At 36.9% G+C, this 26956-nt stretch overlaps 1 pseudogene; it reads left to right on the forward strand.

Moving 5' to 3' along the window:
• Positions 1 to 1903: 1903 nt before the first annotated feature.
• Positions 1904 to 26056, forward strand: LOC122643621 (annotated as a pseudogene).
• Positions 26057 to 26956: the final 900 nt, after the last annotated feature.

A 26956-nucleotide genomic window follows, 5' to 3' on the forward strand; every position in this document is an offset into this window, starting at 1 on the left:
GTACGAAAAAGGGGTAAAATTGTCAAACAACACATTTTAAAGGAAAATTAGGGGTAAACTTGTCTGCTACAGCCTATCTGTGTCGATCATGGTTTAATGCATGATATCAAAAAGGGTATCGATCAACTCGGAAACCGATACATTATCGGATCGGTATTGGCACAGATCGATTGTATAGGACAAATATGCTCTGATTCTCTTTTAAAAAATGGGGTTTTTGACCAATTTACCCCTTGTCCATATCGTATCATCGATAAGGTATCGATATTGGTCACTTGCGAAACAGATACGCATCGCTCGATACAGGCAATATGATACTGATACCTCAAACCATGGTGTCGATACCATATTGGTTTCATATTGGTTTTGAAGAAGACTCATACCCGATCTGATACTTTACACTAAAACCATGCCTACTAGAGCTTAGAATGAGCAAGGGAAGGGTTTCAATTTGGGACTGGAATTCGAGTAGGGATGTAAACGGATCAGATTCAGCTCGTATACAGATCGGATGTGATCAAATCCGGATATTCCCTGGCCAAATACAAATATACCTCTAAACGGATTCAGATGGATTTGGATATGGATTGAATTCGGATTTTCGATCTTCCATTTACATCTATGCCTTGTGTAACGCGGACCTTCCTCCCCCTAGTAGATACAATTCACTCTCAATCCATATTCTTAGATCGTGATTCTCTTTTCCTCATATTCTAGAACATGTTGAATCTTCAAAAACCCTCAAGATTATTATTTATTTAATTTTTTATTATTAAGTATTCGGATTTTTTTACGAACGGATTTTTATCGGAGCATTCGGATTTTTTCCCAGATATCTCTAAACGAATATGGATATCCCCAAACGGATACGGATGCGGGTTGGATTCAGATTTTCGGATATCCATTTACATCCCTAAATTCGAGACCCTTTTCCAATTGACCCCTTGAACCGAAGCAAACTCATTCCATTATTAAATAGGATAGTTTAAGCTCTCTTAGGTATTATTTATGTTTTTTTTAATGGAGAAAAGTATCCTACTTGGTCGCGTGGCCTGCATGGCTCTGTGCCTAAACACAAAAACATGTGAAAGTACCATGCTACCCATGGAAAGGCAAAAATCCCACCTAGGGCAATGCTTGCACATGCGCTCCCATTGGCCAAAGCGTACATGCAGGTTCTATAGGCCCTAGGTAGGGATCTCTTTCCCTTTTTTTATATTCTATTTTAAAAAATTATTACTGAAAAATAGTTTTGATAAAAAAAAAAAATCGTTTGGTAACCATTAGATATAATAGAGTACATAATTGGAAACCGTTTGGTAACTACCTACGAGTAAATAATTTTAATTGGTGAGTAAAGGGATTCCCTTCAACCATCTTCTTGCCCATATTATACTATAATATAAATGATATTTCATATATAATATATATAAATAATATTAGATATAATATAATAATATATTATGTATTATATTATTCGTAATTTATAATAGGGTAAATTACACTTCACCCCCTGATTTTCAAACGAAACTCAAAACACCCCTTGGTTTTTGAAAATACTTATCCGTCCCCCTCTACAGTAACGATGTTAGTTTTCTGTTAGTTGTTGGTGTGAAAGGACTATTTTACCCTTGTACTAAAACATTAGAATTAAATTTACAATACTACTCTTCCTTCATCTTCAACCTAAATAAACCCCACCCCTTTCCTGCAACTCTGTTGGCAGCACCACCACCACCGCCTCTGCTTATCCCTAGCCCTATGGTCCATTCGTATCACGCCCATGCTCTCTAAATCCTCAAATCGAAATTAGAAATCAGCAAAATTGAGATTTCGCTTTAAACCATATTCGATTCTCGTTCTATTTTTGGGTTCTCTTCTCTCAATAAGTGAGTGTTTTCAGTTCCAGAAGCAGATTCAGAAATGGAGAGCGGCAAAACTGCAAAGGGAGCAGGAGGCAAACAAGGTGGTGACAGGAAGAAGGCAGTTTCGAAGTCCATTAAAGCCGGACTGCAATTCCCGGTTGGTCGTGTTGCCTGTTTCTTGAAGAAAGGTCGCTACGCACAGAGGGTAGGAATCGGTGCTCCCATCTACCTCGCTGCCGTTCTCTAGTATCTAGCCGCTGAGGTTCTGGAATTGGCTGGGAATGCATCGAGAGATAACAAGAAGACTAGGATCATACCAAGGCATCTGCTGCTCGTTGTGAGGAACGACGAGGAACTAGGGAGATTGCTTGGTGGGGTCACCATTGCTAGCGGTGGTTGTTAGATAGATTGTAATAAGATGAGAGATTAAATAAATATTATGTTATTTTAACTTTAGTCCCACATCAGAAAACTACAAGAGTTATAAATGGTATTTATTATATTACCTTCTTTATCTCTTAAGTTAATCCGGATAAGGGAGACATTCTACGGGGTATATGCGGGGACGGCATAGCTGTCTGAGCACGCACGTGGTGGTGGGCCATAGAGGCGTTAGTGGCGTACCCACGCACTTAGCACTTTGCATCGCGATGCAAGAAATCTGATCTGGTACGTTGATTTTTGACGTGATCAGATCCGTCGGATTAGAAGATCCTACGGTCATGTTTGATATGATATGACTGTTGTGAACAACTTCATCTATGTTTAATCTGGACCGTTAGATCGTGTGGCAATCGATCTAATGGTTTAAATACAAAGTGGACAGATATGTCTGTTCAGAAGAGGTGCTTCACTTCTATAAAATGGAAGTGCAGTGTTCAAACGAATTATCTCTCTCTTTTGCAATCAGTGTCTCTCAAAGATATTCTTTGTCTCTCTTTTATTGCTTTGTTGAGTCCTGAAGGTGATTTTTTGTCGTGGGGGAGCAAATATCTCCTTTGAGATAACGAGTACGTGTTCAAAGAAGAATACAAGTTCCTTCTCTATTTGATTTTTTCTAACAGTGGAATAACCACATTGTTTTGTTGCCTAAGAAGTCTGAGAAGAGCGAAAAGAGTGAGAAGGCTTCTCAATCCAAATCTCCCAAGAAGATCGCTGCTTAGAGTTTAGAAAGTTAAGCCAACATAGCTTAGATATTACGCTTTGTAACCAGAAATGTTCCTTCTCTCCCTTGCATCTTCTTCTTCCCAGCGAATTTTCTGTTGCCCTGTTCTGCTGGCCGGTAGTAGCAGCCCCAACTTCTGGTTTGATCTCTTCTCTCAAAAGCCCTTGTTCTTTAGGCTTTAGGGTTAAGACTCCCCCACCTTAGGGCGATTCAATCTTCCTAGCTCAGATCCGAAAGCCCGCTACTATCTTGAGTTTGTAATCAACTTTCAGACCTGAAACTACAAGTATTGCCATAGCTACTTTTAGAGATTTGTTTCTCTCTCAGTTGCGTATCTTTAATACTATTAAGGCTTGCATTCAGTAAAGTTTGGGAGTATAAAATGTGACTTTAAAATCCCACCCCAACCTTGTTTGGTTAACGGGGTGGTGAAAATACAAAAACTCAAAGAACAACATTAAATACTTTGTCTGCTGACGTGGCATTTGAAAATCTCACCCCTATCCTATTCAAAGTCCCACCAAATTAGATGGACTTTGGTTACTGTTCTTGGTAAAAGTAAAAATACCACCTTTGTTCCCCAACCCACTACACTGGACCCAGTCCCAAAACATTCCCACTCTATCCTCTCCATCAAACAAACAGTCCTAGCGGGTATGAAAATTCTTTCTTGCCTTCTTTTTGCAAATGACATATTTGTATTCTTGAATGCAACTTCCAGGTGTCTAAGGAATATCAAATAATTACTTACTAAATATGAAGCTTGTTTTGGCAACATATCATCTTAGAGAGAGTAAATTATTCTTGGAAAATCTGGCTCCAACAAAAAGACAGTTAACTGTTGACATTTTGGGCATCCTTGTTTGCTCATTAGCCTATGCAATACTTGGGAGTTCAAAATTTCAAAGGTAAAGTGAAAAAAAGAGCCTCTCCTTCCTTTGATTGTCTTCGGACATTATCCAAATCCCTTGAACAACTTGAGTGCTCAGGTTGAGTCTATGAAGAAAAAATGAATCAGGTAATGAAATGCAATATGAATAATACAATGATTATCTTATAATCATTCAAATTATAAGAAAATAGAGTTAATCATACTGTAAACTGGTCTGGATGACATTCCTCTGATGCAAGAAAGTGCAACCACATTGCTGCAACTGTTGCATACTCCTTTTGTAACACATAGCATGTACAGATTAACCCCTCAGTTGATACTGGTCATCTACAACTACTTAACCTGTTCAATTTCTTTGCACAACATTTGTAGTTGTAAAAAAGTTGGAAACAATGTCACTAATAGGATGGTTTGATTGAGCCAAACCCTTGCATTTATTCAAACTAAAATTCTAATTAACCATGATCAGAGAAATAAAAATCTCATCAAATAAAAAATCTTAATTTTTTTTCCACCTCTAATTTTAGGTTTTTCCCTCTGTGAGGCCATCCTATCTTGGAAATTCAGATAGGATCATCAGGTAAGGAAAGCCTTACTTAAATGCAGGCCAAAACCATCAATTTGACCAAGAACCTCCACACGGCTTAAAAGGCCAAACCATCGAAGTGTAACCTTCGCACCAAAACCATTGGATTATGATCAGAATCGACACTTGTATCGGTTTTGGCCGATACTGATACCGATGTTGATACGGATCGATTGTATTGGATTAGATCAAACTATTTTAGCCTTAAAATACTTATACTTTGGTTTTTTGGATCATTTACCCTCTTTATACGGATACCTTTGCTATAGTATCGTTATCGGGTACCGAGGATACCAATATGTATAGGTCGATACGGCGGATATGATACAAATACCTTGAACCGTAGCTGACCAATGAACTGAGTTTCCCTTCATCTATGGTGAAATAGGAATTCCTTAACCGTTAGATGGACACAAGAGAGGGTAGTTTTGACTTCTCCAATAGGTAGTGAGAGTGTAATGAGTAATGACAACAAAAGAGTTTAATCATGAGATCACTTCACCCATGATGATGGAATTCTTCCTTCTTCTTCAGGGGTGAAAGGAAACCTATCATTCTAAATGAATAGTCTATTTAGATCGATAAATATTCAAGGAGAAAGTTTTCCTCTACCCATAAAGGACAGTTCACCCACCCTCCTAGGGTTTACAAACTCTGTAGGCTTTTAGTATGTTCCCAAAATATCATCCAGAGGGCCCTCTCTCGTCCCACAGTGAATGGAAATGCATTTTAAGTTGATTTTGCATTCTTGGACGATGAAAACAACTATTTTTTATCATCCGAGAATATGAAATTGACTTAGAATGCATTCCAAGAATGCTTACCAAATGCTACCTGATCCAACAATATTTTACTAATGAAACTTTGACTTTCATAAGGTGCCAATAAAAGTTAGTAGCTTGTACATCCCCTCCGCCATTTGTTTATTACTTTGATTGAAACCAGTGATCCAATCAATTACACTTATAACTTATAGGTTATCAAAACCAATATTTCGAGGTTGAAATTGGTTGGGATGTCTAAATGTTTGGTGTTCGTCCAACCTAACCCACTTAGGGACATGTCACCCCCCCCCCAAAAAAAAAAAGGTCTTCTTTATTGTACTTGAAAGGTTAGAGGACATTTTTGTTATTTTTTCAAAGATCCTTAAAAAGAGGGAGAAGAATGTATCAGAAATTAAAATTTTATGGTGACATTTTAGTTTTGTTTTGTTAATGGGTTTCCAAGACTTTATTTGTAGCATGGAAATTCTATTTTGGAAGAAATTTGACATGTGATCAAGAAACCGTAGGCCTCAATTAACTTGTCATGTGGTAGATAATAAGGCCATACAGGAAAATCTTCTAAGTTGGTCTTCCAAGAAACATTTCCTTGTACAATTTAATAATTTTTGTATAAGAACTAGAATGAGTTTAGAAATAAGGTGAATAGTAGTTTTGGTTAATACAAGGGATAAAGGTTGGCAGCTTTGTTTAGATTGAGTGAATATGTATTAACAAAAACTAAAATCTAACCATTTAGCACATTGAGTAAATCTACCATATGAAAAATTTTGGCTGAAAATATGACAATTTAGTAGAACTCAGATTAAGTGGAGATATTGTCATGACATAATAAAGTTTTAGGTTAAATTTTTGTGCAATTTCATGTTAATTTGACACATTAATTTCTTTTTGATTGATTGATCAATTCTATTCCACATTGGAGTGATGAGTGAACAAGGGCAGTGACCATATTAATGGGCCTTAATATTTTAGTTAAATTTAAATATCAAAGATTAAAAAGAGGTAAATGTCAAGGCAAGGAATCTAGCTGAAGAGAAAAGGAGGGCTTGGATTTGGCAAGGGATTGGTCAAGGATTGAGGGTCTTCTTTCCTGAGCCTGACTCCCGAGTAGTTCCTACACCTGTTGGTTTGAGGAAATGAGGAATATCAGGCCAACTGGGTTGAAGTAGGGTGGGACCATGGCTTCTTTGTGGAACATTGGGCAATAAACCAATTAGATTGTTGATTTTGTCCCCGGCTTTGTGATTGTTTCTTTTTCTTAATTTGGGTGCAAGGTCTTAAGAGTATCCCCTAGCCAAGGAGGGAAAACATCAAACAGAGAAAATGAAACCCTGTTTAAGACACCGATTGCTATAAAATGGGCAGGATTTAGAAAATTTTCCAAAAACCAAAGCAAAACTAAAAAACTCAAAATTTTCATAAAGATTTTTAGCAGTAAAAAACAATGAAACTAGTATCGCAATCAACATGAGATTAGTTTTAATTTAGCCTAAAATGGTTCTCCATTTGCATCGGATAAGATATGAAACCTTTTATGAGTCCATCTTTGTTGTAGTTTGTTGAAATTTCTCTTGTAATGTGAAGATCTCAACACAATACTGAAAAAAGAAAAAGAATAAGATGACATTGAGTGATTTTAAAAAATAAGTAATCTTAAAGGTCATATGAAATAGGGCTGCAAATGGATAACCGAAAATCCGAATGCGATCCGCATCCGTATTCGTTTAGGGGTATCCGTATTCGGTTAGAGATATCCGGAAAAAAATCCGAATACTCCGATAAAAATCCGAATCCGAATACTTAATTATAAAAAATTAAGTAAATAACGATCTTGAGGGTTTTTGAAGATTCAACAGGTTCTAGAATATGAGGAAAAGAGAATCATGATCTAAAACTATGGATTGAGAGTGAATTGTATCCACTAGGGGGAGGAAGGTTTGGGTTACACAAGGCAGAGGTGTAAACGGATGGTCGAAAATCCAAATTCGATCCGCATCCGAATCCATTTAAAGGTATCCGTATTTGACCAGGAAATATCTGAATCCGATTACATCTGATCCGTATCCGAGCCGAATCCGATCCGTTTACAGGCCTACATATCGCAAATATACACTTACTAAATAAATTCCTATAATTGGTTTACTCCAATGTCTTAATTAGTCTTATCATTTGAAGTTTCATCATCATAATTAATTCTGTTCCGGATGAAGAAGGGCAAACTGAAAAAAAAAAAATAATGTCTTGTAAATATTTAAGGGCAATGAGTAATACAAACAAATATCATGTTAATAATGCATGATGATTTTGGGTTAGAAGTTGCTCATAACAAATGCATGTCCTTACTCCTTAGTAACCACCTACTAGTATTTCACATGAATTTTATCAAGGTAATAACATCTTCGTAAAATTTCGAGTGGTTGGTGCCTTCTTGGATTAACCGGCTAGATTATAAATATCACAAACAAATCTGATGAATGGTGGATTCTCTCTGTAGCATGGATTACAAGAAATTGGGCTTTTGAAAAGCCCGCAAACACATAAAGCTGAGAAGATAACTACTCTACAAATATAACATGATGTGGGTTGTCTAAGTGTAATTGAGCAGAAAACGCCTGTTGGCGTGGTGGTGGCTGTCAATTGCAGTTGACCACCGGCCTAAGTCGTGGGAGAGGTTGCTTGTTTGACTCTCCCCCCATCGGATGCTTGACACCCTCTTATTCACCATTGTCCCCTCCCTCTATGGGGACCCCACCTTCTGATGGTGGTAGTTCAATAATCTTACATAGAACGGGAGAATAGGTACTTGAAAAATTCCTAATGGACAAAGGGTTTCCACCTGTAAAAACATGGGCATTGATGTTTTTTTGTCCTCTCGAGTGTTGGGTGGACAGTTTGATTCTTATGTATGGTGAACTGGGCAGTACACCGCACTTGAGAGGATAAATTTCCATGTTGTAATCTATCGGGATCTTTCTATGGAGTTGTATTCGTAGAACTACCGCTTGAGGTGGTGGTTGTTTATTATTCTTCTTCTATTTTTTCCTTTTCTTTTTTACTTATCTAGGAGATGATTTTTATTCTTTTGGGCTTGTTGAATATATTTTAGGGGGAAAGTTTCCCGCCACCCATATATGGAGGAGGGTTCAACCACCATCCTAAGGTCTTAATTACTCTCCCCCACAGAAAATACACATCCCACCGTTCCCGATTCCCATCCCAAGGCACTCACTGACACACATCGGTGAAGGAATTCCTCGTGAAGGGAAATTCGATCTTATATTTTATGTAAAAGGTCTCTTTGAGCAGTAGTTTGCTTTGTCATAGGTTTTTTTTATTAATTCGTTTCAGGCAGCAGCTTGAATACTTGAAGAACTTGAATAAAAATCAAAACTTGAACTAAAAACTTGAATGAGAGCTTCAAAGAACCACCTGGGCTTCACACCGCAAGGTGTCAATTGAATCAAACACCAATCCCACCAATGAACCACCCGGGCTTCCCACCGCACAATGTTAATCAGATCAAACATTGATACCACCAACCTTGATCAAACACAAGTAAAAAATCATCAATTAAGAAGAAGAGTAGCAAAAGCTTTCATTAATATCAAAATTCGTCTACAATACTTGCCCTCATACATCCTTATATAAAAGACTCAAAAACAAACTCCTACATTAAAAAAGAAAGGCCTAACATAATTCTTAACCTATTAGGTAACCTAAACTGACAAGAATAGTGAAATAACAAAGGAAATAGACTCAAAACATAGCTGGACTTATAGAGTCCTAATCCAATCCAACTTAAATAATAATTAAATAGTCACATGCATAGTTGTCAAGGCATAGTCTAGGCGCCTTGGGCACCTTGGTTGCCTAGTTGGTGTCGACTTGATTTTGACCCCTCTCCAATGCCTTGGGTCGCCTAAACACCGTGCCAACTATGGTCACATGATCACTTAACTAAGTCACATGGTCACTTAAGTAATCACATGACCACTAATTACATGTAAATAAAACTAAGTATAGAACTAAAACTTCATCCTGTCAGCAACCTAGTTACCCATATTTTAGGTTTATAAAAGTGGTTTATTTCATAGAAAGCCCATGGGATCAAAGACCCAACATGTATATAACCCAAGTACCCACCCTAGACTTTTTTTTTTTTTTTTTGGATGAATAAAAAAATTCATTTCCAAAGAGGAAAAAGGAAATACATCAACCCTCAAATTAAGAGTGAGAGGAGAAGAAAAAACAAAAAGCAAAAGAGCCATAAGACTCAAACAGGAGAGTTAGATGCTCGAAGAGAGCTAGAGGAAAGACCCCAGGATACAACAATAAGTCTGTTTCTTAGGGGTATCAATACAAGTGGAGGGTACAACCGAATTAAGTTTAGCTTTAATTTCAAAAGAAATGGAATCCCAAATCTATTAATGAGATCGAGATTTGGTAGTCCATTTTCGGATATTGCGTTCCATCCAAATATGATTATTGACTGCACAAAAAGCCAACTTTCCAACCGTGTCACAGAGAGAGTGGCCACTAAAAGTCATATCAACCCAAACCCATTTTCTATCAAAAAGAAGAATCTTACGATTTCTTGTCCAGTATTTTGCAAGGATGCCTTTCCATATAGAGGAGGAGAAAGGGCAAGTAAAGAAAAGGTGGATGGAATCCTCAACCGCATTCCAACAAAGATCACAACTGGGGGAAACCGCAATATGCCAATGTCGAAGAAAGGACTGCGTTGGAACACAATCTCCTCTACTGTAGGGTTTCCTAGTAATAGAAGGCAAGATATTCCAAATATTATTAAGCACTGGGCTGGAGGAGGACGGGGGAACCCAGCCAGCCGAATCAAGAATATCAACCACTAAAGAACTTCGAGTAAGCCCAGAACCTTAGATAGTTCTAGGGTTGACCCAATGGAGAAGAATTCCCATAGGGTGCCCATGAACTAGCCATTGAGAAGTGGAGTACCCAACCCTAGACTTATTCCTAAGCAAACAAGCCCTATTTGGTGATGAATCTGTATCACCCAGACCCCGCAGTGGTGATTACCTTATGCACTGGGTATACCTTTTTGATTTTGGGAAATTTACGAAACACCCTCTGAAAATGGGCTGATACTCAGATCACCCCCTCTACACTAACGGTGTTAGTCTGCTGTTAGTTATTGGTGTAAAAGGACTATTTTACCCTTGTACTAAATCATTAAAATTAAATTTACCATACTACCCTTTCCTATTCTTCTCATCTTGTGTTTTCTCGAACCCTAGCTGACGCCCAACGGTGATACCCGTGCCCATTGCTCAACGCCATCTCCGTCTCTGTTCACGGTGGCAGCCATCGGGTGGCCAGGGGGTGATTGCAGGTCCAAACCCTCATCCTTCACGGCTTCACCCCTACCCTAACTGCTGCATCTGCCGCCCCTTCTTCTTCTCGGCTGTAGATTTTCGTTTGTTTGTTCATGGCAAAATTGGAGTTGAGGCAGATCCAGATGTAACGGCGAAGGCGTTTTCTTTTGATCCTCCGTTTCTTTTCTTCTCGATTTCTTTTTGTTTCTCTTGAAATCTCTCTTCTCTAAGAATGATCCTCTCTCTGATTTTTCTCACTCTCTCTCCCTGATTTTTCTCTTCTGAAATCCCTCCCTCGAAATCTCTCTTTCAGTTCTGTTTCAATCCATCGAATTGAGATGGCAATTGGGTTAATTTCATTATTCAGGTCAACCAAGCCAAAAAAAAAAAAACAAATCTTGATTTTACTGTTTAAAGTTTAGGACTTTAAAGATTCAATTTTGGTTCCTGTTCTGTTTGATGGGGATAGATTGTAGATTAGATTATAGAATGGCCTAGTTCAAATTGTAGAAAATAGAGTAAGGGCCTTTGTTCACTGATCTTATAAAACTACTACTACTACTGTTCACTCAGATCAGTTGCAGAGATGTTTTATAAATTGGAATCACTTTGTTCCACTGTTTAGTAAACAAAAAAAAAAAAAAAAAAAAAAGAAAAAAGACTCTTTTCTTGTTCTGAATTCAAATGGGTCATTTGAATCTGTAAAAACAATTCAAAGAAGAAGAAGACACAAAGATCCAAACGTACAACAAAACTGATAGTTTTCTAAAAAATCTTCCTTCTTCAAAAGAAGGGCCTCGAAACCTCAGTTCTGCAAAAGTAAGAAGCTCTTTAATTAGGCTTAAGGTGCAACTATAATATTTAGAAAAGAAAAAAAAAAGTTGAACACTGTTGAAGAACAGTGGAAAAGTTGTGATAGATTTAAACAAATCAAGCAAGCAAAACTAAGGATTTTGCTATGAGGCGGAAGGAAGAGGAGATGAGAGAGAAGGCCTTGAACTCATACACTATTTGGAACATGAATTGCAGAGGTGGGGATTGAATCAGGGTAGTTCAAACCCTAACTCCATTCGGTTTAGCAATTTGGGGAAGAAGGAGAGGGAATATTCCCTCTCCGATTCCTTATTTTAATTAAGAGAAAAAAAAAAGAGTATATTTTTTGGGTTTTAAGATCTAAGGGTAAAATAGTAATTATACTCTTCTCAAGGGTAGTTTAGGGTTTTCAAAAAATTTAACTAGCTGACTTCAACAGTTAACTAACTGTAGGGTCTAATTTTAGTATAGGGCTCTAATGCAGGGGGTGATCTGAGTATCAGCCCATTTTCAGGGGGTGTTTCATAAATTTCTCTTTTTTTATTTATTGTAACATTATATTTGTTAATTCAAATTTATACTGTCAATATATATTTTTCACTTAGAGCATCAGACTTTATTTGTGAATGGATTGATCAGATTGGATTGTTTTATCTACACAGGGGAATTGTTGCATTCTGTCAGTATAAATTTTTCACTTTCAAAACCATTATTTGCTCTATTAGAGGTTATAAACGGTACCTAAAGAAAAAGAAAAGAAAAGTCATACAAATGATTCCAAATTAAATAAATTAGGATTTGCCAATTTTGGTGATATGGGTGTTGTGTAACTTAGAGGGGGGTGAATGGATTACCACTAGTGGATTTTGTCTCTTTTTCGATTAGTCACACACTTAGATTGATTATAGCAATATAAAAGGATGAAAACAAATGAGACATAAGATTTATAATGGTTCGGCTAACTTAGCCTACATCCACTCCTCTCAACCTTGAGAGAATTCCACTAGTATTTTTCTTTCAATACAATAGGTGGGGAAATGATACATTTACAACTTTTTTTAACAGGATAAGAGGATCCTTACAATCTTAGTTCTAGGACAAGAGTATCCTTCAATCTCTTATGGATGAGAGGGTCCTTGTACTAATCTAATTATGGTCTAGATTAATACAACAATGCTTTATCAATTCAAAAGGGTAAACAATCAAATACAATAGAAAGTTTGGTATAAATACCTATCAAAGAGTAGTGACACTTTTACCCTTTGAGTGATGATGCACAATGATATGAATGAGAATGATGCACCTTGAATCTCCTAAATGATTCTCCTTGATGGCATAAATTGGAGAGAGTGGAGTGATGAGAGCTTGGTAAGATTTATTTGAAGAACTTGAATTGAATAACTTGGCTCAATGACAAATTTGTATTTTTTCACTTTCACAAATGTACTATGCACTTTTTCTATCAAAAGATGTGTTTTGTTTCTTGTTTGGATGTCTTTTATAAAGCCAAAAGTTGAAGTTTGTTTGTTCTCCAACGGATATAAAACATTCATATTTTTAGTCTATCGATCGACCTATAAAACTTGTCGGTCGACCGTAAAAAATTAACCATTGAAAAACTAGCCATTAAGGCCAATTTTGAGGCTGTCGATCGATTATCGGTCGACCTATGGATCGACCTACAAGTGTTGATCGACTGGCAGTTCTGTCGATTGCACTTGACAGGTCACTGGAATCAGGCTTGTGGCTTTTAATTGCTGTAGGTCAACCGACAAACAGTTTGTCCTGTTTTTAACTGTCTGTCAAGTGCTTCTTGGCCCGGTTTGTTTGGGACTTCATGGGGCTTTGTCTAATATATTTATAGCCATGTTTCTTGAGTCTAGGGCATGGGAACGAGTTCCTCCTAAGGTCTCTAACATGTGAATGCAATGTGTGTGCAATGTGATATGCATGTGTATAGAATGTGTTCTATGTGCACTTGAATCTTCTTGGAGGTTCTTTGTCTTGTGAGTGTGAGTTCATGGTCTTCTTTACTGATGTTCTTCAATCTTCAAGCTTCTTCTTTTCTTTAATTCTTTTATTATGAGCTCCGTTGATCGAGTCCTTCCTAGGTGCGTGATATCTTCCAACGTCTGACTATGAGGCTTGCTTGAAGATTGGAGCATTAGTATTAATCTCAATGTTTGTTATCATCAAAATCAGTTTATGGAGGAATGTGTTTTTCAATAATCTCCCCCTTTTTGATGATGACAAACATGTGACTCAAGATAAATATGCATTATTCTTTGTAGGCATGTAATTCAAGATGAATATGCATTATCATACATAATATGAATATTTGAATCACAATTCAAGATAAATATGCATGATCATATTATCATACATAATATTGATAAATATGCATTATCACAATTCAAGATAAATATGCATTATCATATTATCATACATAATATTGATAAATATGCATTATCATATTGTCATAGATAATATGAATATTTGAATTACAATAACTTCTGCCCCTTTTGTCAACACAAAAAGGAGGTGGAGAACATGATTGGCTCCCCCTGAGCCAGTGCTAGTAATCAAGAACAAGCAAAAATAGTCTTAGGGTGGCTCCCCCTAAGGAAATGACTTCCTGTATGGTTAGAAGAATAGAGAGCAAGGAATATTAAGCCAATTAAAGTATTAATACTAAAAACATCATTGCACAATAAGGTGTAGGATGCTGCAAATTAGAAGTTTCAAGTTTCAAAAGTGTGCCACAAGTTAGAGGTTCCAAAAAGGTGTGCCACAAAAGTACATATCAAGAGTTCTAATATAGAGTTAGTAATGTCAACCATCTTTACTATGGAGGAGGAGGAAAGAAATACAGATTGAGACGCTGCAGGATCACTTGGTTCTCCCTTTGGATGCAAAGAATCTCCTCTTGATCTTGGTGGATGGAGGTGAAATGATCCTCAAAGCCCTTCAAGCGAGTATCAAGTTGTTACTGAAAGCTTGAAAATTCATCTCTAGTGACATAGTCTCCTGAAGGTTCACCAACATAGTCTTCATCCTCACTATCTGCCTCTTCTTGTGAATCTTCTTCTTCACTTGTGACATGTTGAGTAGCTCGCTTCCTTCGAGCTTGTAGCGAAGTAGGAGCATCAACAAAACCCAGGTTCATCTTCTTGATTGTGGATGAGTCAATGTCAAGCATCTTGGGGTCAATGAATTCCCCAGAGAGATCCACTTCATGGAATTTAAGGATGGCAATTATGAGTTTGCCATATGGAAGGTTCCCCCTGTAATGAGGTACTGCACAGTGCTCCATGGTCTTCATGATCAAGTATGGGAGATTGATAGGGTTGACAGTGACAAGACACCAAGTGATATAGGCCTGAAAGGGATTGACTTGGTCCCTATGACCTCCTTTGGGCAGGATATTGTAGCTTACAATGAAGCTAATCAGTCTAGGTAGTTCAAGAAGTTCAATGGCTTTAATAGTTGGTTCAAAGCCAACAAAGTTTTTCATGATTGGTTCATAGACTTCATCTATATTCATAAAGGTCTTGGCATCCCCTTTGGGAGGAAGGTATCTCATGTCTCCAAAGGTGGGAATTCCCATGATTTTCCCTAGGTCTTCATAAGTAAACATGATGGGAACACCCTTAACTAGGGATATGATGACAAGCCTATCATTCACCATTTGGGTTCTAAGATTACAGTAGAAATGTCTGACAATGTCAGGATAGCAGGGAACAATATAGACTAAGGTATTTTCCTAACCTAAATATTTAAAATATTCTTCAATTTCATAGTTAAGGAATTGAGAAACTCTTACAGTTCTTTCCTTGTTCACCTTTCTCTTCTCAAACCTTCCCCAGAGAATGGAGGCTTCCTCTGAGATGAAGAGAGACTTGTCATATGCTGTAGAGCTCTCCCCAACTTTGGCTTTCTTCTTTGGTTGCTTGCCCTTGCTTTGCTGTGAAGCCATTTGGAACCTAGGGTTTTAGAGATTAGAGAAATATAGAGATTTTTTGGGTTGAAAGTGGGTAGAATGAGTAGGAAGAGTGATTTGGGGTTTGGATTTGATGAAATCTCAAGGGATTTGGCTAGGGTTTGTCTTAGAACACTAGGAGGGAGTGTTTTGGAGAGAAAGGGAAACCGGACAAGAGGGAAGGGTAATGAGCAAATGAGTTTCGGTTTTGGTTTTTATAACAGATTTTTTTGTGTCGGTTGACCTACACGAGTCTGTCGGTCGACCGACAGGCCAAAAACAAAGGATTTTGAGTTTTTAACCCAGATTTTTGCTAGCAGTCTGATTTTTGGGCTTTTTGAGGATTTAGAACTACTCAAAAAGGTTGCAAATCCCAAGTTCTCTCCTCAAGTAGCAGAATCTCTCTTCATTTAATGGTTTGGTGAAGATGTCTGCGAGTTGTTTCTCAGTTTCAATGTATTTTAGAATAATTTTTCCTTTTTGAACTGTGTCTCTAAGAAAATGATGCCTAATGTCAATGTGTTTGGCTTTTGAATGGAGAATGAGATTTTTGCTTAAACTGATTGCACTTGTATTGTCGTAATTAATTGGAGATGAATCTAAATGTATCCCATAGTCTAGGAGAGTTTGCCTGATCCAAAGGACTTCGGCACAACATCTACCGACCGTAATGTACTCGATTTCAGTAGTGGAAAGAGCAACAGAATTTTGTTTCTTGCTAAACCAAGAAACCAAGCAAGATCCTAAGAAGTAGCATATACCACTTGTACTCTTGCGATCAATATGGCACCCGGCAAAGTCGGCATCCGAAAAACTTATTAAATCAAAATTTTGATTCATTGGGTACCATAATCCTACATTTGTAGTACCTTTAAGATATTTAAAAATTCTTTTAACGACACTAAAGTGGGATTGCATTGGGTTAGCTTGGAATCTAGCACAAGCACACACGCTAAACATGATGTCTGGCCTACTAGCAGTGAGATAGAGAAGGCTGCCAATCATGCCTCTATAGCGTGTAGGATTTATGTGAGTGTCTTCCTCATCTTTAGATAGCTTTAAAGAGGTACTCATGGGGGTACTAGATGACTTTTGTCCATCAAAATTAAATTTCTTGAGAAATTTCTTGGTGTATTTAGTTTGACATATAAAGATTTCATTTTTTGTTTACTTAATTTGAAGTCCTAAGAAAAAATTTAGTTCACCCATCAAGCTCATTTCAAATTCATCACTCATGCATTTGCTAAATTCAACACAAAGATTTTCATTGATAGATCCAAATATAATATCATCAACATATATTTGCATAATAATAGAGTCTTTTCCTTTATGTTTAACAAATAAAGTTGTATAAACCTTATCCATTTGAAATCCACTTTGGATTAAGAATTCACATAATCTCTCATACCAAGCTCTAGGAGCTTGTTTGAGTCCATATAAAGCTTTATGAAGTTTGAAGACATAATCCAGATGTTTTGTATCCATAAATCCGGGAGGTTGTGCAACATATACTTCCTCCATGATAAAACCATTTAGAAATGCACTTTTGACATCCATTTAGTATAGTTTGAAATTTTTGTGACATGCAAAAGTAAGTAGCATTCTAATAGATTCCAATCTTGTTACCAGTGCATAGGTTTCATCAAGATCTATCCCTTCTTGTTGATTATACCCTTTGGCAACTAATCTAGCTTTGTTTCTAATGATTGAGCCATCCTCATCAAGTTTGTTCCTAAACACCCATTTGGCTCCTATAATAGAATGATTTTTGGGTCTTGGGACAAGCTCCCAAACATTGTTTCTTTCAAATTGGTAGAGTTTTTCTTGTATAGCTACAATCCAATCACTATCTTCCAAGACTTCTTTTATGTTTTTAGGTTCAATTTTTTATATGAAGACAACAGTATTGCAAATGTCTTGAGTTTTAGATCTAGTTTGGATTCCTTTGTCTAAGTCTCCGATGACATGATCTAAGGGATGGTCTTTCCAAGGTCTAACCTCCTTGGGTAGATCCTTTGGTTGGTCATCGGGTTCCCTTAGAAATTTTTTTTTATGCTTTCCCTAATTTCAACAAAGGTATCATCATCATCAACCAATGGCTTGTGTCTTTCTTTGGGAAGAGATTCATCAAATTTTATATTCTTTGATTATTCAATAATCAAGCTTTTCTTGTTGAAGATTCTATAGGCTCGACCATTTGAAGAGTATCCAAGGAAAATGCCATCATCGGCTTTAGCATCAAATTTTTCTAAGTTATCCTTAGTGTTCAATAAATAGCATATACACCCAAACACTTTAACATAATCAACCTTAGGTAGTTTATTATGATAAAATTCATAGGGTGTTTTGAGTAATATAGGTCTAATTAGGACATGATTTAACACATAACAAGTCGTATTGACCTCTTCGGTCCCAAAATATTTAGGAAGAGAGTATTCATTTATCATTGTTCTAGCGGTCTCTTGGAGTGATCTATTCTTTCTTTCAACCACCCCATTGGATTGAGGTGTTCTAGGAGCGGAGAAGTTATGAGTTATGCCTTGCTCATAGCAATAATTCCCAAATTGATTGAGATTGTCAAATTCTCCTCCATGATCACTTCTAATGGTTGTTATGAGATATCCCTTTTGGTTTTATATTTTCTTGCATAAAGATGCAAATTCATCAAAGGCTTCATCTTTATATTTTAAAAATAGAGTCCATGTGAAGTGAGAAAAATCAACTATTACAAAAGTGTATTTTGAACCGCCTAGGCTAGGTGTGGTAATAGGTCCAAACAAATCCAAGTGTAATAGTTCTAGGGGTCTAGTGGTAGACACTTCATTTTAAGACTTATGAAATACTTTGGTTTGTTTTCCTCTTTGACAAGCATCACATACATGATCTTTTTCAAATTTAAGTTTGGGTAAGTTTCTAACCAAATTCTTAGATGCAATAGTCTTAATTACTTTTATAATAACATATCCTAATTTTCTATGCCATAGGTAGGGATCAACATCATTTAACATAAGACATGTATTACTAGAATTAGCTTCATCCAATAAATAAATATAGATATTATTTTTTCTAATTCTTTTCAAGATAGTCTTATCATTCGAGTTTTTCACTAAACAATAGGAGATTTTGAAAATCACACTATATCCTATATTATATAGTTGATTTACACTAAGCAAATTATACTTTAAATTGTCAACTAGGCATACATTGGATATGATTGTACTTTCAATGGTGATTTCACCGATGCGAATTATTTTTTCTTTGCTATTATCCTCAAATGTCATCATTCCTCCATTTTGCTTATTTAGCTTGGTGAATAGATTAGGGTTAGCCGTCATATGCTTGGAGCATCTACTATCAATATATCATTCGATTGCTTCCTTGCTCTTCAAGCATACCTACAAAAAGAATCAATCATATGTTAGTCCCCATAATCTCATGGGTCCATTAAAGTTAGGATCGATCATACCCTCAGGTATCCAAACTCTTCTAGAAGTATGATTTTGTGTTGTAGGTGTGTGAGGTGTAGGTCTTTGATGTCCATATGATCTTTGGGTTCTTCTTGGTCCTTGGAATTCATAGTATCTATATGGAGCATAATATTTTTGTGATGTGTAAGACCTATTGTTGATATAGGGCTTTTGGTGATCACAGACCCTAGTGTAAGTGTTTAGCCTATTTATCATTTATGGTCTTTATTGTGTTCTTGGCCTGTAGTGATTTTGAGGTCTTTGGGGGTGCATATGGTATATATGAAGCATTTTGCCTATATGGTTGATATGACTTAGGCCTGGGGTATTGCCTTTGTGACCTTTGGGGCACAAATTCTCTTTGAGGTTTGTTGGTCTTCTTTTGAGAAGTGTAATAGAATGCATGATGCTTTCTTTTAGTATCCGATTCTTTATATATCACTTTGCCATCAACATAGACACCGATACAAGTTTCATGCCCGTGTAGATGACATTTTTCACATACAATAGGATGTGAGGTTAGATTTTGGTTTGGTTTTCTCCATTTTGGAGTTCTTATCTTTCCTTTTTCTTTAGCTTGATGTGGTCTTTTACCATCATAGCCTAGACCTTCTTTATTTTGAGGTCCCTTTTGTGGGGTTCCTAGCAATGTATCTAAGGTCTTTTGACCTTTAGTGAAGGTGTGCAATGTGGAGGTTAGATTCTTATTTTCTTTTTCTAGGTTGTGTGCATATGAAGTCAACTCATCAATTTTATGTAGAAGATTGACTACTTCCTTTTCTAAGGCCTTTTTAGAAGCTTCCTCTTGAAGACTTACATCATAAAGCTCTTCAAAGACCTTTTGAAGTTCTTCATATTCTAAATCATTATTGCAAACCGACAAGGAGCTATGATAAAGAGAGTTTACCTCGTTATCATCATTGTTGTGAGCCATTAGTGCCAAGTTGACAGTCTCTTCTTTGGATTCATTATTTTCTTCTTCACTATCACTTGAGTCCCATGATATCTCAGCGGTGCAAGCCTTTTTTTTTCTACTTTCCTTTCCTTCATTTTCTTTTAGTTTGGGGCACTCGATTTTGAAATGTCTGGGCTTTCTACTTTCATAACACACAATATCCTTGTTGGTATTGAAAGATTTTTCCTTTGAGTGTTTTACCTTTATTTTTTTTTTATGGTTGTCCTTTGTTCAATCTTTCTCCTCTTTTTCTTAGGAATCTTAGAAATTTTCTTATGAGTAGAGAGATTTCTTTCTCTAGATCCTCTTCATCGCTTTCTTCTTCTTTGGATTCACAAGAGGTCTTGAGTGCGATGATATTTCTCCTTGGTTCTTTTACTTCCACAACTTTATCATCTTCAAGGAGTTTAACTTCATGGGTTTGTAAAGTACCCATCAATTCATCCATGTGTAGGACCTCTAGATCTTTTACTTATTTGATGGCGGTCACCATTGGTCTCCACTTGGAGGGTAGTGATCTCAAGATCTTCCTTATATTCTCCACTTTGGTGTATTCCTTTTCTAAGCTTTTCAACTTGTTGACAATGTTAGTGAATCTAGTAAATATGTTAGAAATACTTTCATCATCAAGCATTTTAAACAATTCATATTCATGAATAAGCTTGTTAATTTTGAGTTGTTTAACTTGTGATGTTCCTTCATAGGTAACCACAAGAGTATCAAACATCTCTTTAGCTGTGCTACACATACTAGTTCTATTGAATTCCTTTTCACTAAGAGTACATTGTAGAAATGCAATAGCTTTGTAGTTTTGTTGCATGTGTGTTTCATCCGATGGTGTCCATTCAGATTTCTCCTTAGTTACAGTTTTTCCTTCAACTTCTTTTGTGATTTGGAGGGGTCCCTCTTCAATTACAGTCCATACATCAATATCATGAGCATACACATAGTTTTTGAACTTACACTTTCAATAGGTAAATTCTTCACCATCGAAGTATGATGGCCTAGAAGTGTTGAATCCCTTAATTTGGTGTGTAGATGATGATGATGCCATGGATCATTTTAAGCACAATATAAAGATAAATATGATCTTAGTTTTGAGGTCTCGCTCTGATACCAATTGTTGGGTAACCTAGAGGGGGATGAGTGGGTTACCACTAGTTGATTTTGCCTCTTTTTCGATTAGTCACACATTTAGATTGATTATAGCAATATAAAAGGATGAAAGCAAATGAGGCATAAGATTTAAAGTGGTTCGACTAACTTAACCTACATCCACTCCTCTCAACCTTGAGAGAATTCCACTAGTATTTTCCTTTCAATACAATAGACATTTATAACTCTTTTTAACAGGATAAGAAGATCCTTACAATCTTAGTTCCAGGACAAGAGTATCCTTCAATCTCTTATAGATGAGAGGGTCCTTGTACTAATCTAATTACGGTCTAGATTAATACAACAATGCTTTATCAATTCAAAAGCATAAACAATCAAATACAATAGAAAGTTTGGTATAAATACCTATCAAAGAGTAGTGACACTTTTACCCTTTAAGTGATGATGCACAATGATATGAATGAGAATGATGCACCTTGAATCTCCTAAATGATTCTCCTTGAAGGTATAAATTGGAGAAAGTGGAGTGATGAGAGCTTAGTAAGATTTCTTTGAAGAGCTTGAATTGAATAACTTGGCTCAATAACAAATTTACACTTTTTCACTTTCACAAATGTACTATGCACTTTTTCTATCAAAAGATGTATTTTGTTTCTTGTTTGGATGTCTTTTATAAAGTCAAAAGTTGGAGTGAGTTTGTTCTCCAACGGATATAAAACAGTCATATTTTTAGCCTGTTGGTCGACTTATAAAACTTGTCGGTCGATTGTAAAAAACTAGCCGTTAAAGCCAATTTTGGGGCAATCGATCGATTGTCGGTTGACCTATGGATCGACCTATAGGTGTCGGTCAACCTGCAGTTCTGTCGACTGATCGACCGACAGGTCACTAGAATCAGGCTTGTGACTTTTAATTGCTGTAGGTCGATCGACAAACAGTTTGTCCTATTTTTAACTGTCTGTCAAGTGCTTCTTGGCCCGATTTGTTTGGGACTTTATGGGGCTTTGTCTAAAACATTTATGGCCATGTTTCTTGAGTCTAGGGCATGGGAACGAGTTCCTCCTAGGGTCTCTAACATGTGAATACAATGTGTGTTCAATGTGATATGCACGTGTACAGAATGTGTTTTATGTGCACTTGAATCTTCTTGAAGGTTCTTTGTCTTGTGAGTGTGAGTTCATGGTCTTCTTTACTGGTGTTCTTCAATCTTCAAGCTTCTTATTTTCTTTAATTCTTTTATTGTGAGCTTCGTTGATCGAGTCCTTCCTAGGTGCTTGATATCTTCCAACGTCTGACTATGAGGCTTGCTTAAAGATTGGAGCATTAGTATTAATCTCAATGTTTGTTATCATCAAAATTAGTTTATGGAGGAATGTGTTTTCCAATAATGGGGAAGTATAAAAAGGATGAAGATAAGAAAGATAACATGATGTGGGTTGTTTAAGTGTAATTGAGCAGAAAACGCCTGTTGGCGTGGTGGTGGTTGTCAATTGCAGTTGACCATTGGCCTAAGTCTTGGGAGAGGTCGCTTGTTTGACTCTCCTCCCGTCGGATGTTTGACACCCTCTTATTCCCCATTGTCCCCTCCCTTATGGGGACCCCACCTTCTGATGGTGGTAGTTCAATAATCTTACATAGAACAGGAGAATAGGTAGTTGAAAATTTCCTAATGGACAAAGGGTATCCACCTGTAAAAACATGGGCATTGATGTCTTTTTATCCTCTCAAGTGTTGGGTAGACGGTTTGATTCTTATGTGTGGTGAACTGGGCAGTACACCGCACTTGAGAGGATAAATTTTCATGTTGTAATCTATTGGGATCTTTCTATCGAGTTGTATTCGTAGAACTATCGCTTGAGGTGGTGGTTGTTTATTATTCTTCCTCTATTTTGTCCTTTTCTTTTTACTTACCAAGGAGATCATTTGTATTCTTTTGGGCTAATCGAATATATTTTAGGGGAAAGTATTCCACCAACCATATATGGAGGAGGGTTCACCCACCATCCTCGGGTCTTAATTACTCCCCCCCCATGGAAAATACCCCTCCCGCCATTCCCGATTCCCATCCCAAGGCACTCACTGACACACATCTGTGAAGGAATTCCTTGTGAAGGGAACTTCGATCTTATATTTTATGTAAAAGGTCTCTTTGAGCAGTAGTCTGTTTTGTCATAGGTTTTTTTTTATTAATTCGTTTCAGGCTGTAGCTTGAATACTTGAAGAACTTGAATAAAAATCAAAACTTGAACTAAAAACTTGAATGAGAGCTTCAAAGAACCACCCGGCCTTTACACCGCAAGGTGTCGATTGAATCAAACACTAATCCCACCAACGAACCACCCGAGTTTTCCACCGCACAATGTCAATAAGATCAAACACCAATATCACCAGCCTTGATCAAACACAAGTACAAAATCTTCAGTTGGGAAGAAGAGTAGCAAAAGCTTTCATTAATATCAAAATTCGTCTACAATGCTTACCCTCTTACATCCTTATATAAAAGACTCAAAAACAAACTCCTACATTAAAAAGGAAGGCCTAATACAATTCTTAATCTATTAGGTAACCTAAACTAACAAGGATAGTGAAATAACAAAGGAAAAAGACTCAAAACATGGCTAGACTTATAAAGTCCTAATCCAACTCAACTTAAATAACAATTAAATAGTCACATGCATAGTTGTCAAGGCGTAGCCTAGGCGCCTTGGGCACCTAGGCGGGCACCTTGGTCGCCTATTTGGTGTCGACTTGATTTTGACCCCTCTTCAACGCCTTGGGTCGCCTAAACGCCGTACCAACTATGGTCACATGACCACTTAACTAAGTCACATGGTCACTTAAGTAATCACATGACCACTAATTACATACAAATAAAACTAAGTATAGAACTAAAACTTCATCTTGTCTGCAACCTAATTACCCATATTTTAGACTTATAAAAGTGGTTTATTTCATAGAAAATCTATGGGATCAAAGGCTCAACGTTTATATAACCCAAGTACCCACCCTAGACTTTTTTATTTTCTTTTGGGGTGAATAAAAAAATTCATTTCTAAAGAGGAAAAAGGAAATACAGCAACCCTCAAATTAGGAGTGAGAGGAGAAGAAAAAAACAAAAAAGCAAAAGAGCCATAAGACTCAAACAGCAGAGTCGGATGCTCGAAGAGAGATAGAGGAAAGACCCAAGGATACAACAATAAGCCTGTTTTTTGGGGGTATCAATACAAGTGGAGGGTACAACCGAACTAAGTTTAGCTTTGATTTCAAAAGAAATGGAATCCCAAATCTATTGATGAGATCGATATTTGGTAGTCCATTTTCGGATATTACGTTCCATCCAAATATGATTAATGACTGCACAAAAAGCCAACTTTCCAACTGTGTTACAGAGGGAGTGGCCACCGAAAGTCATATCAACCCAAACCCATTCTCTATCAAAATGAAGAATCTTTCTTGTCCAGTATTTTGCAAGGATGCCTTTCCATATAGAGGAGGAGAAAGGGCAAGCAAAGAAAAGGTGGTTGGAATCCTCAACCGCATTCCAACAAAGACCACAACTGGGGGAGACTGCAATATGCCGATGTCGAAGAAAGGACTGCATTGGAACATAATCTCCTCTATTGTAGGGTCTCCTAGTAATAGAAGGCAAGATATTCCAAATATTATTAAGCACTGGGCTGGAGGAGGACAGGGAAGCCCAACCAGCTGGATCAAGAATATCAACCACCAAAGAACTTCGAGTAAGCCCAGAACCATAGATAGTTCTAGGACTGACCCAATGGAGAAGAATTCCCATAGGATGCCCATGATCTAGCCATTGAGAAGTGGAATATCCAACCCTAGACTTATTCCTAAGCAAACAAGCCCTATTTGGTGATGAATTTGAATCACCTAGACCCCGCAGTGGTGATTACCTTGTGCACTGGGTATACCCTTTTTTTTTATTGTAACATTATATTTGGTAATTCAAATTTATACTGTCAATATATATTTTTCACTTGAAGAGCATCAGACTTTATATTTGTGAATGGATTGTTTTATCTACACGGGAATTTTTGCATTCTGTCAGTATATATTTTTCACTTTCAAAACCATTATTTGCTCTATTAGAGTATTATAAACGACTTAAAGTACCTAAAGAAAAAGAAAAGAAAAGTCATACAAATGATTCCAAATTGAATAAATTTGGATTTGTCAATTTTGGTGATATGGGAAGTATAAAAAGGCTGAAGATAAGAATGATAGAGCCACCTCGAATGAATAAATGAAAGCTAAGTTCTTGGTTCCTGTAAATCAGCATAATAGTTTAAAGGATGCAATAACATATCTTCCAGACCATTATGGGAGATGTAGCTTCACAGTTCACATTGAGCTGAAGGCAAGCACGGTGATAGAGGAAGATATACATACTAATTAATAGACAAATTTTGCCTAATAGCTAAAACAAATAATTCAATTTTGTAATTGTTACATTTCCCAACAAGAAGAACATAAGGGTAAATTACACGTTATCCCTTGGTTTTTAAACGAAACACAGATCATCCCCTGGTTTTAAAAAAAAAATAAAATCACCCTCTCTACAGTAATAGTGTTAGTCTGCTAGCTATTAGTTATTGGTGTGAAAGGACTATTTTACCCTTGTACTAAAACATTAGAATTAAATTTACAATATTACCCTTCTTTCATCTTCAACATTGGTCAAGGGTAGTTTAGGGATTTAAATTTATTTAACTGGCTGACATCATCACTTAACAACATAAAACTAATAGTAGGGACTAATTTATCATATTGGGATCTAAATCAGGGGGTGATTTGAGTTTTTTCAAAAACCAGGGGGTGATCTGAGTTTCGTTTGAAAACCAGGGGGTGACGTGTAATTTACCCAAAATATAATGAGGTCATAGTAGCAACTTCAGCCTACATTTAAAGAATAGGGAGAAAATACAAAATAATTAGCAACTTTGCCTAAAGATCAACTCATATTAAGCTTAATTACCAGTGAGATGCAAGCAACTGGTATGGTTTCAATATCAGTTTATGTCAGAGTAAATGGTGGAATCAATATTATCAGATGAGATCTTCATAACAAGAGAGACAAAATAAATAAACATTAAGTATCATTGTTTCACAGACCGTTGAAAAGATCAAGAAACAGGATACCATTGCCCATCTCAAAGCATTTAAGATTGATCTGTCATGTTTCCAATCAATTCAAGCCAACATTAAGATTTTCATATTGATTTGAGGGAGATTTTTAAACCCAAACTAAACCTATTAAGCCTGATTACCTTGGTTCTCTCTCGCTATGAATCTCTTATCCAAATGTGGGCTGTGTTTTCAGCGTCCTTGCAGATGTCAATCCGTTGAGAACAAGGAGGGGGGAAAATTATCGTCCCCAGTACTTGGGGGTGGTGTTGTGCGCATCATGCGGCGCAGCACCGCCCATGTGTGCACAGTGGGGCCCACCGTGTATACATAAGCGGGATTCCGGAATCCCGGAATCTTACTTTTAAAAGGTAAAGAGGAAAGGGTCCCCTAGAGAAGATGTGTTTCAACAGAGACGAGGTTGGAATTCCCGAAGAAGAGTCATGTCCAGGTTTAAAAATCAGGAATCGGTGACGGAATCGGTCCTGCCAATTCTGATTCAAATCGGATTGGAACCAGCCGGAATCGATCCGATTAACCCTAGCATCGGTTTAAATGACAGAAATCGGGGGACTCTGCCGGTGAATATCCCATCCAAAACGGGGGAACAAAAAAACGGAATCTAACCAATGCGATTTATCAATTTTTGAATCCTTGGTCCTGTCTGGTCGAAATACACAAGCAATCTCTAAATTGCTGAGATGTTGATAATGACATCGAGTCTGTGACTACTTCGAATTTATGTAGGGTAGTCAAGGTTAAAAAAAATCGATGAATCAGATTGAGAATCCGCCTATTTGTATCGCCGATACCGATCCGATCTGAATTTGAATTGAG

Source organism: Telopea speciosissima, chromosome 10 (genome assembly GCF_018873765.1).
Source record: "Telopea speciosissima isolate NSW1024214 ecotype Mountain lineage chromosome 10, Tspe_v1, whole genome shotgun sequence".
In the NCBI taxonomy this organism is placed as follows: Eukaryota; Viridiplantae; Streptophyta; class Magnoliopsida; order Proteales; family Proteaceae; genus Telopea; species Telopea speciosissima.